We start from the raw sequence: 15682 nt of genomic DNA, 5'->3' as shown, positions 1-15682 counted from the left end.
AATGAGGCATCGGGTTTGAATCGCACGGAGCCTGAAACACCAGCACTCAGTGGCTTCGGGTGGTGGCACCATCGTCACCCTCTGCCTGCCTGCTTGCTGTGCTGGGTGTTTGCATCGACCCCGCTCCTTGGCCTTCGGAAGCAGAGCCGGGGGGGCTGACGTGAGGCTGGCGGTGCTGGTGGCAGCGGGGGTCTCTCCCGTCCCAATCCCGTCCTGTAACATCCGGGGGGATGAGCCCTGCCCTCTCCTGCCCTGCAGCCACAGGCACTGCCCCTGATTTATTGCCAGACCCACTGGCAAGGAATAAGCTGTGTCTGCCGACGTTTAATCTTCATTTTGATGTTTTAGGGAGAACCTGATGTTAGTTCAGCTAATTGTCTACTAACGGCTCTGCTCCTTCCCTGCTTTCGTGCTATGTTCACCTTTTTTTCTTTCCTTTCCGTAATGCCCTCAGGTAAAAGACAAATTGCAACATATAAAAAAATGACCCCAGTCACTTAATGTGAACCAGAGAAGATAACAACAGTCTGGCGGCAGAGCTGGATTTATGCTTTTCTCTCTGAAGGAGCCCCCCCTCCAATGATGGCTGTCGAACGGCGCGAGCAGCATCTGAAGCAAATTGAGGGTAACCTTTCGTACCGCACGGATCTTCCAGCAGGGTTTGCCGGTCCCAGGGACATCTGCAGGCCGCATGTTGGATTTTGGCAGCCGCCGAGCCCATTGTCAGCCAGTTCCATTGCATTAGCTGGTAATGGATAGAGAGACGGCTGCCAAGTCGGCCCATGCACGCGGAGCCACGCGTGGCCGGGAGCATCCCCGCCCTGCTCTGCCTGTGGGGCTCGGGGACGGTGCTCAGGCAGCATCCCTGGGGATGTCGGGTGCCCAGGCAGCATCCCTGGGGTTGTTAGGTGCTCAGGCAGCATCCCTGGGAACGTCAGGTGCCCAGGCAGCATCCTTGGGGATGTCGGGTGCCCAGGCAGCATCCCTGGGGTTGTGGGGTGCCCAGGCAGCATCCTTGGGGATGTCGGGTGCCCAGGCAGCATCTCTGCTGGTGCGAAGGTGCTCGCATTAGAGCCTGTTCAGCTGGGTTTCGCTGTCTGTTTGTCCACCCCATACCGCAGCCCTTGTTCTTCTCTCCCCCGTGGAGCTCCTGGGCTGAGCGGGTGTGTGCAGGTCCCTGGGCAGCATCCGGCCCTGACACGGGAGGAGCTGGGAAAGCAATTAGAGTCTCGCCCTGACTGCTAATTCAAAGGGATTTTTTTTTTTTTTTGATTGTGTCCAACAACATGGAAAAATGTGAATGATGCAGATCAAAAAGAGGAACCGGGAAGCTTAACCTCTGGCTCGCGAGCTGTTGGACCAGCAGCTCAGGGATGAGAAGCCAAATGTCAGACACATGATGCCTGTGCTGCACTCTGGGCTTTAGGGCTTTGTTAATTAGTTTTTCCAAGTTTTGAGGTGTTTGACTGTGCATCAGTCCCGGCTGGGTCACTGTGACGAGCTCCGGTCCCGGGGGCGAGGACGGACTCTCCCTGCTGTGGCGCCGGGAGCCAGGGACGGAGCGGGTCGGTTGTGCTTCCCGGGGACGGTGACAGGCAGTGTCCCAGCGCTGGCCACGCAGAGTGGCTGCCGCAGGTGGGAGGAAACGGTTCAGACTTGCCCTGCGGCGGCTGTGCCCGTCCCCAGTAAACACCCACCGTCGCTGCTCCCTCCCGGGAGCGCTTGCGAGGCAGCGTGCTGCCACCCTGAATGCGGCCAGAAATCACGCGCTTCAGTGTGGTTTCATTGTGAGCCCTTGATATTCGCTTCTCTTCTCTGGCCAACATTCCCTGCCGCTCCTCAGGTGCCCAGGGCCAGCCGGCGGGTTTGTCCCTTTGTTCCACCTGCGCGTCCGGCTGTCACCGCGCTGGTGCCCTGGAGCCGCCGGGGGCGATGGAGCCACGAGCGATGGAGCCGTGGGCTTGGTGCGTTCCCGCGGGTCTTGGCACTGCACAGGGTCCCTCTGAAACGCCCTCAGCCCAGCAGCCCCCGCTGCCCCATCGGCCCCTTCACCCTCGCGGCATAATGTGCGTATCATCAGAGCGAAGGCTGCATTTTAAACAAGCAGAATCGGGCAGGGTGGGGGCTGGCCCTGGCGAGGGCGCGGGGCTGCTGGGCGCGGGGAGCACCGGCACATCAGGGGCGATTCTCTCCCGCTTGGGACTAGTTATCCGTGGGGCACGGATGTCCCGGCTGCAGGACCCCGGGCACAAGTGCCGAAGGGAACCCCCAGGACCCGTGTCGCTCCCCTGCCCTCCTGGCCGTCCCCTGCCCTTCAGTTCTCCAGCGCCGGCTCGTTTTCTGATTTACGATCAAAATCACACCGTGACCGAGGAGTGCAATCAGGACACTTTATAAAACATTTAGTTGCATTTCATAACCTCTTTCCATAAACCATCTGTGGCATGTTTATAAACTTCCCATCTCTTGTTTCCTGGCTCTCGGCAGATCCCGCAGAGCTGCGGGGCCGGGGCTGCGGTGCCCGGGGCAGCACCAACCGCGGCCGTGGGAAGGGCTGCGCTGCTGAGCCCGGAGCTGAGCCCTGCTTCCCGGGGGCAGGAGGGGATTTGGGAACTTGGATGGGAAAGTCGCAAGGTCCTCTAAGTCTAAATTCCTGTTTCCCAAAGATACAGGCCAAGATGAAATACCCGCTGTGAGCTGCGGAGGCATCAGCATCGTTTCTGCCCAGTGGTGCCGCCGGGAGGGTTTTACGAGGAGGGTTGTGTGAGTGCTATGCCCCGAGAGGCCAGCAGTGTGGGGGGTGCTCGGCAGGACCAGGCGAGCGCTTCCCCAGCATCACCAGCAGAAAATGACTCTGAGGAGGGAATTACTGCCTTAGTGCTCATGGGCTCAGTCCTGCGGGTTTCACAAACCTTCCCATGGAGCAACGCTGGCGTCCTGCGGAGCGCGGTGCAGAGCCGTGCCCTGCGTCCATCTGTGAGGAGGGCTTGGTTGGGAAGCCCCCGGGCAGAAGGGACTCTCAGCCCATGGCAGTCACCGTCATACCTGGCTGCTTTGCTAGCATTATCCTGTCACCTCCTCCAGGGCTTTTTCCTCAAGGACAAGGAGGTGTAGGGATACTGTCACCTCCAGCCTGATTTCTTACACTGACAGACGATGCAGCCAACAGCGAGATGGAGGGGCAGGGTGTCCTCCAAGAGCACCGCTGTCGGGAAGCATCCGTCGCGGGCCGAGCTCGTCCTGCCTCCTGCAAAGGCTGCTGTGATACTGCGTCACCCCGCAGGGACACGAGCCCTGATCTCCATCAACCTGTCCAGCTGCGGTTTCCATGAGCCCTGCTCTCTGCTCCGGGCTGTGACTGTCTTCCTTATTCCTCGGCCGATGGAGAGGACAGGTCTGTGACATGTCAGCCCCGTCCCTGGCCACGGGAAGCAGCCGCGGCTGCTGACACCCGAAGGCACGACTGCTGGAGGGGTGCCTGTCCCTCAGCCCGGCGGCCTCGCCAGAGCTGTGCCGTGTCCCGTACCCAGGGCCTGACAATTCCTTCCTCCTTTTGTAGCTTGGAGGGTTACCGCAGCTCTCCAGTGTCTGCCAGGGTTTGTTTGTTTGGTTTTAGCACAATATAAGCAAACTGGAGGTTGCAGTGTCTTCAGCAAAGCGCCTGACTCCTACAGAGGAGTTTTTCCACACAAAAAGTAATGACAAAGTAATGGTTTCATTCCTCGGGATGTGAAATGTGCACAGATAAGTTTTATCCAGAAGGTCAACAACTTTTAACTTCCAGCCATTCAAATCTAAGCCGCTTTCCCAGGAAGTTCAGCTGCGGGCGGCTCAGGAGGCTGCAGGCGCTTTGGCCAAGGAGCTGCAAGAGGCTGCTGCCTGCTCCGTGCTCCATGCTCCTTGCTCCATGCTCCATGCTCCTTGCTCCATGCTCCATGCTCCGTGCTCCATGCTCCGTGCTCCATGCTCCTTGCTCCATGCTCCATGCTCTGTGCTCCATGCTCCATTCTCCATGCTCCTTCCTCCTTGCTCCATTCTCTGTGCTCCACGCTCCATGCGCCGTGCTCCATGCTCCATGCCCCATGCTCCTTCCTCCTTGCTCCTTCCTCCTTGCTCCATTCTCCATGCTCCATGCCCCATGCTCCGCTGCCCTGCAGCCCCATCGCTCCCAGCCCCGTCGCTGCCGTGCTGGCTGCAGGGTGGGTGCAGCGGCAGGACTGGCATCCCCCCGGCGCTGCAGCCCGGCGCTGGTGCTGCTTCTGCTCTCTGCTCGGCCAACGTCCCCTGCGCTGCCAGCGTCCCCGGGCAGCGAGGGTGGGTGGACGGGGCAGCGGAGGGGGAGCAGCAAAAGCCTCGGCCCCGCGTGCCAGCAGGGAGACAACTTGCGCGGTTCAGCCTGAGCGCAGTGCTGTGCTGACGGCACCGGGATAAGGCTGTAACATTACCAGCAGCAAATGGCCCTCAGTGTGTCACTTATAGGAAGCAGAAAAACAAACAAACCCTGAATAATAGCCAAAACATCTTTTGTGGGTCTTGCAGCTTTCTAACTTTATTTAAAAAAAGAAGGAAAAAAGTAAATTTTCCCTGTCAGAGAATTGCTATCATCCCGCAATGGCACTTAGGAATATTATAAACAACTGTGTCAGTTTATAGGGCTGGAGCCGCTCTCCCGCGGCTTGCCCGGTTTCCCCGCGGGCGGGCTGGGAGCGGGACAGGACGGCCGGGCTGCGCCCTGCGCCCGGCGAACACGGGCCCGGTGGAGGGGTTTGTGCAGACGTCGGGGCTGCCCGGCCCTGCCTCGATTCCTCCCAAAGCTCCTCTTGGTTTTCGTCCTTGCCGTTGCTCTCTGCCCCGCTCCTCGGCCACGGGCATCCCTCGCCGTGGCCGGTGGACGCAGCCGGGGTGGGAGGGCTCCTTGCCGGGGCTGCGCTTCCCCCCCGGCTCTGAAACCTCCCCGGCAGAACCCCCCCTCCTCTCCCCACTCTGCTCCTCATTTTCTCCCTGATCAGCACTTTCTCTGCTCGTAGCTCTGTCGGAAGCAGGCTGTAAATCAGAGCCCAGGCCTATGTGGCCGGGCTCTGCACAGCCTGGGGGGGTGAGGAAGGTGTAGTTTTGGAAGGGGAATTATCTCAGCAGCGAAGGAAACCGCCCCGGTGCGTGTTGTTCTTGTCGTTGGCCCTCGCTGCAGGGTCGGTTACCGGTTCCTACGCAGGCCTGGCGGTGCAGGAAGGGTTTTTTCCTGCAGCGGAGCATCACCGCTGCGGGCGCTGCCGGCGCGGAGCCTGGCGTGCGGTGGCTGCGGAGGGGGACGGATGCACGCGTCCCATCTCTGCTCCTGTTGTGCTCAGAACGGGTCTGCTACACAATGCAAAAAAAAAATAATTATACCTACTTTATTCTGCCTGCCCAGGACTGTGCAGCACGTGCTCCAGCTGGATGCTGGCGCTGGCTTTCGCCCCCGCGGTCCCTTACCTGGCAGATGGAGCGTGTACGACACACCCTGTAACGCGCTCACGTCGAGCTGCGGAAGATTTATAAGATCAGGACGTGACTGACAGATAAGGGACTCCCACAGAGCGAAGAGGAGCGCGGGGGAACCAGAGCGCTCTATGCTTGGACTTGATTCAAGGAATTTGCAGCCCCTCTTGTTCAGGCAGGTTCTAGAGGAAAATTTGCCAAATCAACCTAACGCCATAAAAAAGCTTCTTGAGGAAGGGCCGGGGCAGAGATGGGTTTATAAAAAACGCCCGCCAAAAGCCCCGTGTCCCACCCTGGTATTTATGAGATGCACACAGAGGGTGTTGATAGCAGAGACATTTTTCTAAGTCAATAAAGCAGAAAAAGAGATTCCACTTGGTTAGGAGGGGTGGTGACTTCGAACGCGTCAGGGCAATGAAGGAGATCATTCCATTGTTTTAAGATTTCCATAACTCACTGTGCTTAAGCACATAAAAATGTAGACATTTTGGCAATAAAGTTTGGGTAATTTTTGAGTATGAATCAAAAATCTCTCCCTCGTGCTCCCCTCCCCCTTCTGCCTTTTGTTGCTGCTGCCGGCGGCCGCCCCCCCCTCCCCGGCCCGCTCCACCCCATGGCTTCGCGAACGGAAAAATGTCTTCAACAGAAACCTCCCAGCTTTTAATTTTCTAATCTGCAGCATCTGTGCCCAGCCCCGGCGCTCCTGCGGGCTGTCACGGCCTGGCCTGTCCCGGGAGCTCACGCACGCCAGCACGTGCGGGTTGAGCCTCTCCTGCCAGGCAGCGCGGCCGGTGGAACCGGCACCAGCACCGGCACCGGCACCGGCAGTCTCGCCGCACTGCGGCCGTGGGCGCTCGTGCTGCTGCCATGCCGCCTGTCACCGCTGTGCCCGTGGCTCCCACCGGGTGAGGGCTTGGGCTGGTGGCTGGAGACAGGGTGACGGTGGCTCCATCTGAGAGCGGTGCCGCCGTCCCGTCACCAGGGCAGCTCACCACAACCCAGCCACCTGCCCATGGCTTCCACTCCCTAAACCGTGCACAAATTCCTGCCAGAGAAATCCATTTTGGGTGTTTTTTTTTTTTTTTTTTTTTTAACTGTGCGGTGCTGGATGCAGAGCCGGGATGAGGTCCATGAGCCTTTGCATCCCTCGGCATCCCTCTAACCGAGACGGTGCCGTGGGATGCACTGGCCCCGTTGCAGGTGGCGGTGAGTGTGGTGACAGCAGCAGCGGGAGCACCAGGGCTGGATTCCTGCCCCCGCCACGTCCCCTCTCCCCACGTGACAGGCGCAGGGGGCAGCGAGCCCGAGGCAGACGGGGGGTGCAGGTCCCAATTCCGCCCCAAAACATCAGGGCGTGTGTGTGTGAGTGCTAATCACCACTGACATTTGGAGAACCAGATGATGGCGGAGCTGGGAATGCGCTCGCCCATTAGTCACTTCAGAGAAATAGAGTCATCCGTCTGAGCAGGATGAGGCCGAGCCCAGGGGGGGCAGCACATGCTCCCGGCAGGAAAACTGCAGGAACCCGGTCTGACCGCGAGGTCCAAGGGCCGCGGGTGACACAGGTGCGTTGTGCCGCTGTTATTTTGTCTTGCTCCGGGGACAAAAAAGCCACAGAGACTTCACCCGCGGTGCAGGGCTGGCGGTGGCAGAGCCGTCGTGCCCGGCGCTGGGCTCTTGAGGCGGTCCTTGTCTGCAGCACCCAAACTGCCCGAGTGCCGGCGGCTCCCAGCACTGCGCCACTTGGGCCTTTTTTTTTTTTCTTTCCCTTTTTTCACTCTTTTTTTTTTTTTTTTTTTTTTTTTTTGCAGCGAACAACTTTATTTCCCACTTTGACATTTTCCAGACCCACCTGGGAGCCTGCCTGCCAGAAGGAGAAATGGCACAAGAGGAAATACATCTTCATGGCCGCGAGAGAGGAGAGGGCTGGAATCCGAGTGCGTAAACAGCGTCACTGCGCAGTGAGCAAAGGCAGAGCAGGTTGAGCTCTGGAGAGTGTAACCCCACCTCCGCCACTGCTCTCCCTGATTGAAAAATATACGCGAGAAGCAGAGCCCGGCTGGTGGTCGCTCTCGGACTGGATGCCGATGGCTTGGGGATGCCATGCGGGGAGCGAGCGCAGCACCCTGACAGGTGGGGAGGAACCGCTGGGCTGCAAAATCCCCTTTCCCAGACAGTTGGGAGCTTTTGTCTTGTGACTTCCCCTGGGAACGCACGATGGCTCTGACTGACATGACCTGGGCTGACCCGCCGGGGAGCCATTAGTCCAGCGGTACGTCTGGGTGCCGATTGCCGTGGCCTCCCCAACAGTCAGGGAGCTGGCACCCACGGCTCCCAAAAGCCACCATGGGTGGCACAGGACAGTGCTCCACGACGGAGAGGCAGCTGGGAACAGCAAATCACAGGCAGGAGATGGGGACCCCCACCCTCAACCGCCCAGCACGCCCAGCACGCCCAGCATCCCCTCCCCAGGGAGAAAAATCACTCTGAGGACAGGTCTGGGGACAACACCTGCATCCCCCACCCAGTGTGTCAGGGATGCTGGGGCTGCTCCTGCGCCGCAGGGCCAGCGCCCGCCCCGGGACACCGTCCCCACGGGCTCCTCCAGCGCTCGGGGACGTCCGCTCTGTCCCACCGGCCTGGGAAGCCTGCACACGCTGCTCCCACCACCGCGCTTTGTCACATCGCCTGCCAGCATCAGTACTGACAGCCTGGAAAACATGAAAAATCAATCTGCAGACACACGGGTGTTTTCTTTTATAATGGTCAAGGCCTGATCTTGATTGAAGCCCCTTCCCAGCTTTGCTGGTGCCGATACCGGTGACCCAGGGCTGTGCCCGCCGGTGGCTCACACAGGTACGGAGCACAATCTACTCTCCCCACACCTCCACCTACCAAAGTGCAATAGCATTTTTCAGTGGCCGAAGTTCTGGGATAACCCCATGCACTTGCCATGGCCAGCGCTGAGATGCCGAACGCGGTATGGCCGGGCGGGATGCTCTGCCGGGCCCCCCCAGGCCTGCGCCATCCTGCCCCCCCACAACTTTTATCCCTTCACCTTTTTTTTCCGACTCACTGAGCAACAACTGTCATGTTTATACTCTTCCCCCCCCAAGTCCTGCTCTACCTCAAGGATTAAGCTTTCATCCTTCATTATGAGCTTCGCCCCCAGGCAACATTTTCCACGAAGAAAAAGGAATTTCTGGGATTTTGCTTTTAAGAGATTATGTTACTAAGCATGTGTGTGTGTTTGTGCTGCGGCGAGGAGCTTTCCGCACACACACACGGGCGATTCGTCACAAGCGGGGGCAGCACAGAGAGTGGGGCGGCACTGGTGGTGGGGCGGTTTGGGGTCCCCTGGCACCCCCGCACCCGCCTGTCCCCAGCGCGGTGCTGGCGGCGGGACATCCACGAGGGCACCCACGGCCCCGCGCTGGTGGGAGGGTCTGGGCTGCAGCCCTGGGGACTGGGGGGCTCCCACCACCGTGCTGGTGTGGGGTCACCCCTCCGGGATGGGAGATACAGCGTGGGCATCGCGGCGGGTGTGGGAGAGGAGCAGGCGCAGCCTTGCTCACAGTTTTGGGGGTCACTGCTGTGGCCCTGCCATTTGAGCCAGAATCTCCAAATATCGGTGCTCTCTGCCTTGAGCTCCGTGGCTTTCCCCATCCCCAGCTCCGTTGCGGTGCTCCCGGGGGGCTGGTGCCCTGGCCGAGCTGGGAGCCGTCCCCATCCACCTCCTGCCCCTGCGGGGCGAGCGCTGACCTCGCCGCGCTCCCGCCCGGTCCGACACCAACCCTCAGCCACTTACGAGGAGCTCATACCACGCCTGGAGGCTTGGCCTCAAAAATATTTGGCTGTACAGTAACTGCTGAACAAGGTTGTGCTTTCATTGGCAACGGCTCTTGTTATTAAATCCTTTTCAGGAGCTCATCTAAGCCCAACAAATTAACATAAGGGAAACACGATAGCTAATGTCAACCTACCAAAATGATCCAAATCTGTAGTTACAACAGGGAAGACGTAAACACGGCCTGGGGAGAGTAACTGCTGGGTGTTTAGCGTCAGCGTCTGGGCGGCTGCTGCTCAGAAACAGCCCGGTTTCGCTGGGCAATCGCTAGGGGAGGGTCAGGTGCAGCCTGTGAAAACCGCCAAACCCGCGGGCGCTGGGGACGCAGGGACGGGGCCCCTCTGGGGCCACCCCGGGCCCGGGGGGAGGAGAGGCAGGACCCCCCAAGAGCCGCAGCATCCCCGCGGCATGGCCGGGACCCCCGGGGGGCTGCAGCAGCCCCCGCCCAGCGCCTGGACCACGACCGGCGGCTGATGAGCAACGGCTTCACCCGGTGAGTCACGGCGCTGAGTCAGACCCCGCTCGTCCCCCACGCACTGAATGCCGCGTATTCTGCGTGTTCCGGGGGACAACACGACGATGTGTTCCTAGAGAGATAAGAAACTTTTCTGTTGCTTTGACCGTAGCCATTACTTGCAATAATTAAGCTGCGGTAATTGGCGATTGCTTGCTCTGGATGCTCGAGCGTGGCCAGCACGCTGCCCTGCTGCCAGAGCAGCTGCCATGACCCCACTGTCGGGAAATTAAACAATTACCAGCTCTCCACTGCTTTCTGACAAGTTGTTTTCAACTTTCCTTTAAAAGTCAATAAATAAAAATAGTAGACTCTGCAGAGCTCAAACACGAATGGGAAAGTACATTGAGAAAAGGCTCCTAAACGCACAGCAGCCCAGACCCCCCCGCCCCCCAACCCAGGCATGACAGTAGGTCTGTATCACACATGCAGACACACACCATTGTGGGTATTAAAGAGCCTAAATCTGATTAAAGCCTTTCTATCCCCACCAGTGGTCAATTCCAGAAACCAGCTCACCCAGGAGGCCGAATTCATTTCATCCCCGAAAGTCTAATTAAAGCCATTAGTGTATTCCTTGTCTTTCTGATAAGATCAAAGCATTCCAAGAGCCAGTCATTACCTTATTTTCAAGACAATTATACAACATATAGCATCGATTTATTCCGCCTCCAGCTGTACGCATTTATCTCTGTCTATCACCGGGTAATCTGCACCATCAGACCCAGCCCGGCCTCAGCTGACGAGGGTCCCTGCTCACGCCCGGGGTCTCTGTTCTGCCCCCGGCTGCACAGCACCGCCCGAGGCAGCGCCGGGTGTCCAGACCCCCATGGCCACGGCGGGACATGGGCACGTCCAGGCTGCCGCGGTGCTGCTCCGTCAGCCAGCAATGGGGCTGTGGAGAACTCGGGATGCCCAACCCCCCCGACACGCTGCCTCGCATCCCCCCGTCCCCGCTGCCCCCGCGCTGCCCCGGCCCTGCAGCGTCCTCGCCGGGGGGACGCCGTGCTGGCCCAGGCGCTTTGCCCGGCCGGCGCTGCCGTGGCTCCCCGGGCCTGCAGGCAGCGTGCACGGGGGTGCTCTCCCCTCGCATAAACACATCTCCAGCAGCTCGCGGCCCCTGCGAGAGCGGAGCTGTGAATTTTCATCTCTCAGCTAATCAACTCGCCTGCTAGTCCAAACTTGTCAGGAGCTTTATCCCTGCCCTGCCAGCCTCCTCCCGGCCCACGAGTGACAGAAGACGTTCCCATCCCTCCCCGAGACACATCCAGCTGCTACAAAAACAAACATCCTCCCGATGGCGATTCCTCCTCGTCAAACAGCTCTGACCCCGCTCCCCGCGGCAGCCCCTACAATAACATCTGGGCTGCGCCCGTGCCCGGCACCCGGCGCATCCCGAGTCACGGGCAGGAACAGGGCGAGGTTTACGGGGGGACGGCAGAGCCGGGTTACTGCCTAAGACGGGGTTTATTAATTGCTGGTTCTCCCTATTCTTCTGTGACAAGAGATTAATCACGCGGCCCAGGCTGGGCTGCCCGGGAGGCTCCTGCAGACGAGAGGCAGCTGTGGCAGAGCCGGGCTCCTGCGCCCGGGGAGGACGGGCTGCCCGGGACGTGCTGCCGGGACCCCACAGGGCCTGGGCAACCACACACTGGGGGGCTCCCACAAACCCGCCTGGGCACCGGAGGGGTGCCCGTCCTGCCCCCCGCTTGCTCATGGCCAGGCCGTGTGCCCGTCTCCATCCATTTTGTCACCACGCTGCTCTGCACGAACCGCCCTCAGCCCCACGCTCCTGCTTGGCCCCAGACGTGGCCGTGGGCAGCTGTGGCTGCAGGACGCCCTGCGGACCCCCACTCTCCGTCCACCCCGTCACCAGCATTTATGTGGGGCTTGTGGCCCTGCCGGCCCCACGCTCTGGAGAACCTGTCACCATTTCTGGCTGCAGACACTGGCGGCCGCAGCCCCGTCCCTGGGCTGGGGGGCAGCTGGGGAGCAGGGGGCAGCGCGGAGGGCTCCAGAGGGTGTCTCTGCCGGCGACGTGTGGGTGCAAAGCGAGCTCGTGCCCAGGCCCCGCGAACGTGCTGCTCCTCGGGCTCTTCAGGAGCAGGACATGGAGCTGCTTCATCAGCGTGTAAACAGCTCTTGGACTCCCAGGAAACAAATTCCCCTCTTTGCTTTCAGAGCAGGATGAAAACCATCAGAGGCAGCTCTTCAGCTGGATTCCCTCTTCTGCGCGGCACATGGGACCCGCTCACCCCGTGGGAGCGCGGTGCGGGAGACTGGAGCCCGTGGCGGGGCGAGCCCTGCACGGCCCGAGACCCCCCTGGCCCGGGAGCGAGCTGGGACCAACGCAGCCAGCCCGGCTCCAGCACCGGCTCCAGCTGCCAAAGCATCACCCAGGGGGTCCCCATGGGGCCCAGCAGCCAGGCTGACCCACGGCGCCAGCTCGTTGGGAGCAGCGCTGGCCCCTCGTCGCCCCTCGCCACCCTTCGGCCCGAGCCAGGGGCAGCTCGAGGCATTGAGGGTACGTGGGAACAGTGGCCCCCGTGGACCTGAAACCACGCAGCGCTGCGGGAGTGTGTTTTCAGCTGGACACCCACTGGTTCCCACTTAGCTGAACCCAAACTGGTTTGTGTAGCAATTGCATCGCTGCAAACACCGCTGCAGCCACGCACGCTGATTTTACAAAGGCAGTTTGCGACCCCACGGCTGCAGGGCAGGAGCCGACGATGGAGCAGGTACAGCCGCATGGAGCCGGGCAGCACCGGGAAATGCACACCAGCAGGATGGAGAACTGAAACCCAGGAAGGCGGCATTTCCACGCCCGACTCTAGCCCAGCCCTGCATCTGCTACTTTCTCTGTCCTCGTCCCAAGAGATGATTGCCCCCAAACTGATTTCCCCGGACCCTTTAACCTGCTGCTGCGGCTGCTGTGGTGGGTCGCTGCCCGTGGCTGGCGGGGGACGAGGCCATGGCGGTGGCTGAGGCGCCTGGACGGCGCCCAGGGGTTATCAGCAGCGGTGGCCTGGGCTGAAATAGCAGGGCAGGAAAGTGGGGTAAGCAGACCTCAGCTTCTTGGCATGTTTGCTTGTGCTAAACCTGTAGCATGAAAACTTTTCACAACAACACTCAGCGCTTGAAGCCTTCCTTGGCTGCCTGCGCCCCGGCGGAGGGCGAGAGCCAGGTCTGGCTGGCGGCTGGATTGTGCAAACAAACTGTGTCCGCAGGCACCGCGGCCGGCACAGCCTGAAGCCGACGCTGCAGGGTGACTGCACACCGAAGCAAAAGCGCTTTCTCCCAGCGGAATTGGCGGTTACAGTGTCTGGGGGACAGCCACGCTTCCCCAGGGACACTCCTGGGAGCTGCGGATACATGATGTGCTCACCCCTGCACCCAACAGAGCCTCGCCAGCACCCTGCGTCCCCCAACACCCCACTGCAGGCCCCCCCAGCCCGTGCGGGCCATTGCCCTGCTGTTGTGCCAGGGTTTTGCTCGCCCCATGGCGCCTCTCCCCTGCGAGATGCTCTGGCGCAGCGTGGCCGGGCAGCGCGCACGCCGTGCTCGGGGGCTGCCGCCCGACCCTGCAGCGTGAGCCCCGGCCCAGGGGAGAGGTGTGAGTGCGCAGCTGCCCCCAGCGGGTTTGAGCTGGGCCCAAACACATCCACCCCTGCTTTGCCAATTAATTTAGCACGCAAAGCTCCCGGCGCTTGATGGGAGGACTGGGTTGGTTTTGCTGAGCCAATTTGTTTAGAGTTTCTCTTGGCACTTGTGTGACCATTCTGGTAACAGTAGTGCTGATGGGATCAGCTGGTCAGCGATCACCCGTTTTCCTCGGAGGAAAGCTGCCAGGCGTGAGCCCGGTAGCAACGCACAGCAGCTCTGCTGCCCTGGCAGCCCCGCCGGCGGCACAGCTCCCGGTGCAGCTCCCGGTGCAGCTCCTGGCCAAGCCGCCCAGAGCCATCCTGCCCCCCTGGTGCCTCAAGGTCCCTCCTGGTGCCCCCCGGTCCCTCCCAGTGCCCCCTGGTGACCCCCCAGTGCTTCCTGATATCTCCCTGGTCCCTCCCGGTGTCTCTCCGGTCCTTCCCAGTGCCTCCCAGTGCCCCTCGGTCCCTCCTGGTGTTTCCCCGGTCCCTCCCGGTGCCCACCGGTATCTCCCTGGTCCTTCCCAATGCCTCACGGTCCCCCTCGGTCCCTCCCGGTGTTTTCCCGGTTCCTCCCAGTGTCCCCCGGTGCCTCCTGGTATCTCCCTGGTCCCTCCCGGTGTGTCTCTCCGGTCTTTCCCGCTGCCTCCCGGTGCCCCTCAGTCCCTCCCGCTGTTTCCCCGGTCCCTCCCGGCGCCCCCCGATGTCTTCCCGGTGCCTCCTGATATCACCCTGGTCCCTCCCGGTGTGTCTCTCCGGTCTTTCCCGCTGCCTCCCGGTGCCCCTCGGTCCCTCCCGGTGTTTCCCCGGTCCCTCCCGGTGGCCCCCGATGTCTTCCCGGTGCCTCCTGATATCTCCCTGGTCCCTCCCGGTGTGTCTCTCCGGTCTTTCCCGCGGCCTCCCGGTGCCCCTCGGTCCCTCCCAGTGTTTCCCCGGTCCCTCCCGGCCCCCCGGCCCGTTCCCGGGCGCAGGGCTCCCTCTAGCGGCGCCGCCCGCCCCGGGGCCGCCCCGCCCGCCGCCGCCGCCGCCGCCGCCGCCGGGCTCCGCGGGAGGGCGGCGGACGGGGAGCAGCGGCCCGGCCGCTCCCAGCGCCCGGCTCCGCTCGGCTCCGCACCGGGGAACGGGCCGGCGGGGGCGGCCGGGGTCAGGCGACGCGGCCGCCGGGGTGCGGGGCTGCTGGGGGGGTGCTTTTGTGTCGCTCCCCGCTTGTAGTGATCCCCCGGGCGGTGCTCGCTGCCCGGCCCAGGGGGAGACGGCGGAACCGCCCCCGTCCGGGCACACGCAGCCCGGGCAGAGCCGGCCCGGGGCAGCGCCGGGGGCGAAGGGGTGCCGAGCGTGCGGCGCACAGAGCCGGCGGCGGGCCGCAGCCTCCCCCAGCGCCCGGGTTAAGGCCCGTGTCCGCAGCTCGGCTGCCACAGGGCGAGGGACAGGCGGCAGCGCGGGGTTCACCGAAGGGTCTGTGGGCATTCCAGGCGTGGGCAAGGACCTGCCGCCTCCGCGCCGTGAAAAGCAGGCAGGGCTGCGGCCGAGACACGCTCCAGTTCCCGCCCGGGCAGGGCTCCGCAGCGTCGGTGGCAGCGGAGACGATGGTTGGAGGGAGGAAGCTCTGGAGCCCCCAATATGAGAAGCACACGGAGCTGTTGGAGCGGGGCCAGAGGAGGTCCCAGAGATGCTGGGAGGGCTGGAGCCCCTCTGCTGTGGGGACAGGCTGAGAGAGCTGGGGGGGTTCAGCCTGGAGAAGAGAAGGCTCCGGGGAGACCTTCCAGCCCCTTCCAGTCCCTAAAGGGGCTCCAGGAAAGCTGGGGAGGGACTCTGGATCAGGGAGGGGAGCCATGGGACGAGGGGGAAGGGTTTTACACTGAAAGAGGGGAGATTGAGATGAGATCTGAGGAATAAATTCTTCCCTGTGAGGGGGGTGAGCCCCTGGCCCAGGTTATCCTAAAGTACATCAAGGTTGCCCACGTTAGTTGTGGATGCCCCATCCCTGGAGACATCCCAGGCCGGGTTGGACGGGGCTCTGAGCAACCGGATCTAGCTGAAGATGTCCCTGCCCAGGGCAGAGGGTTGGACTCCATGGCCTTTGAAGGTCCCCTCCCACCCAAACTGTGATTCTAAGCAGTGCTTGTTTTGGTGGCTGCTGCTCTCGGCTGCACCAGAGGAGGTACCGCACTCTCGCGGCACTCCTCCGAAATGTCATTGAGC

General features: G+C 61.7%; 1 long non-coding RNA gene across 1 annotated transcript; it reads right to left on the bottom strand.

The window, feature by feature from the left end:
* Window positions 1-4525: 4525 nt before the first annotated feature.
* Window positions 4526-14139, bottom strand: LOC141733617 (uncharacterized). Its single transcript, XR_012584351.1, has 3 exons — window positions 13985-14139; window positions 5473-5660; window positions 4526-5358 (listed from the first exon to the last, which is right to left on the bottom strand). It is a non-coding gene; the product is annotated as an uncharacterized LOC141733617 (long non-coding RNA).
* Between the last annotated feature and the right edge of the window lie 1543 nt (window positions 14140-15682).

The sequence above is a fragment of the Larus michahellis genome, chromosome 21 (assembly GCF_964199755.1).
Source record: "Larus michahellis chromosome 21, bLarMic1.1, whole genome shotgun sequence".
NCBI classification, from domain to species: domain Eukaryota; kingdom Metazoa; phylum Chordata; class Aves; order Charadriiformes; family Laridae; genus Larus; species Larus michahellis.
The sequence above is the reverse complement of the archived record's forward strand: the minus strand, read 5'-3'. Positions and strand labels throughout refer to the sequence as shown.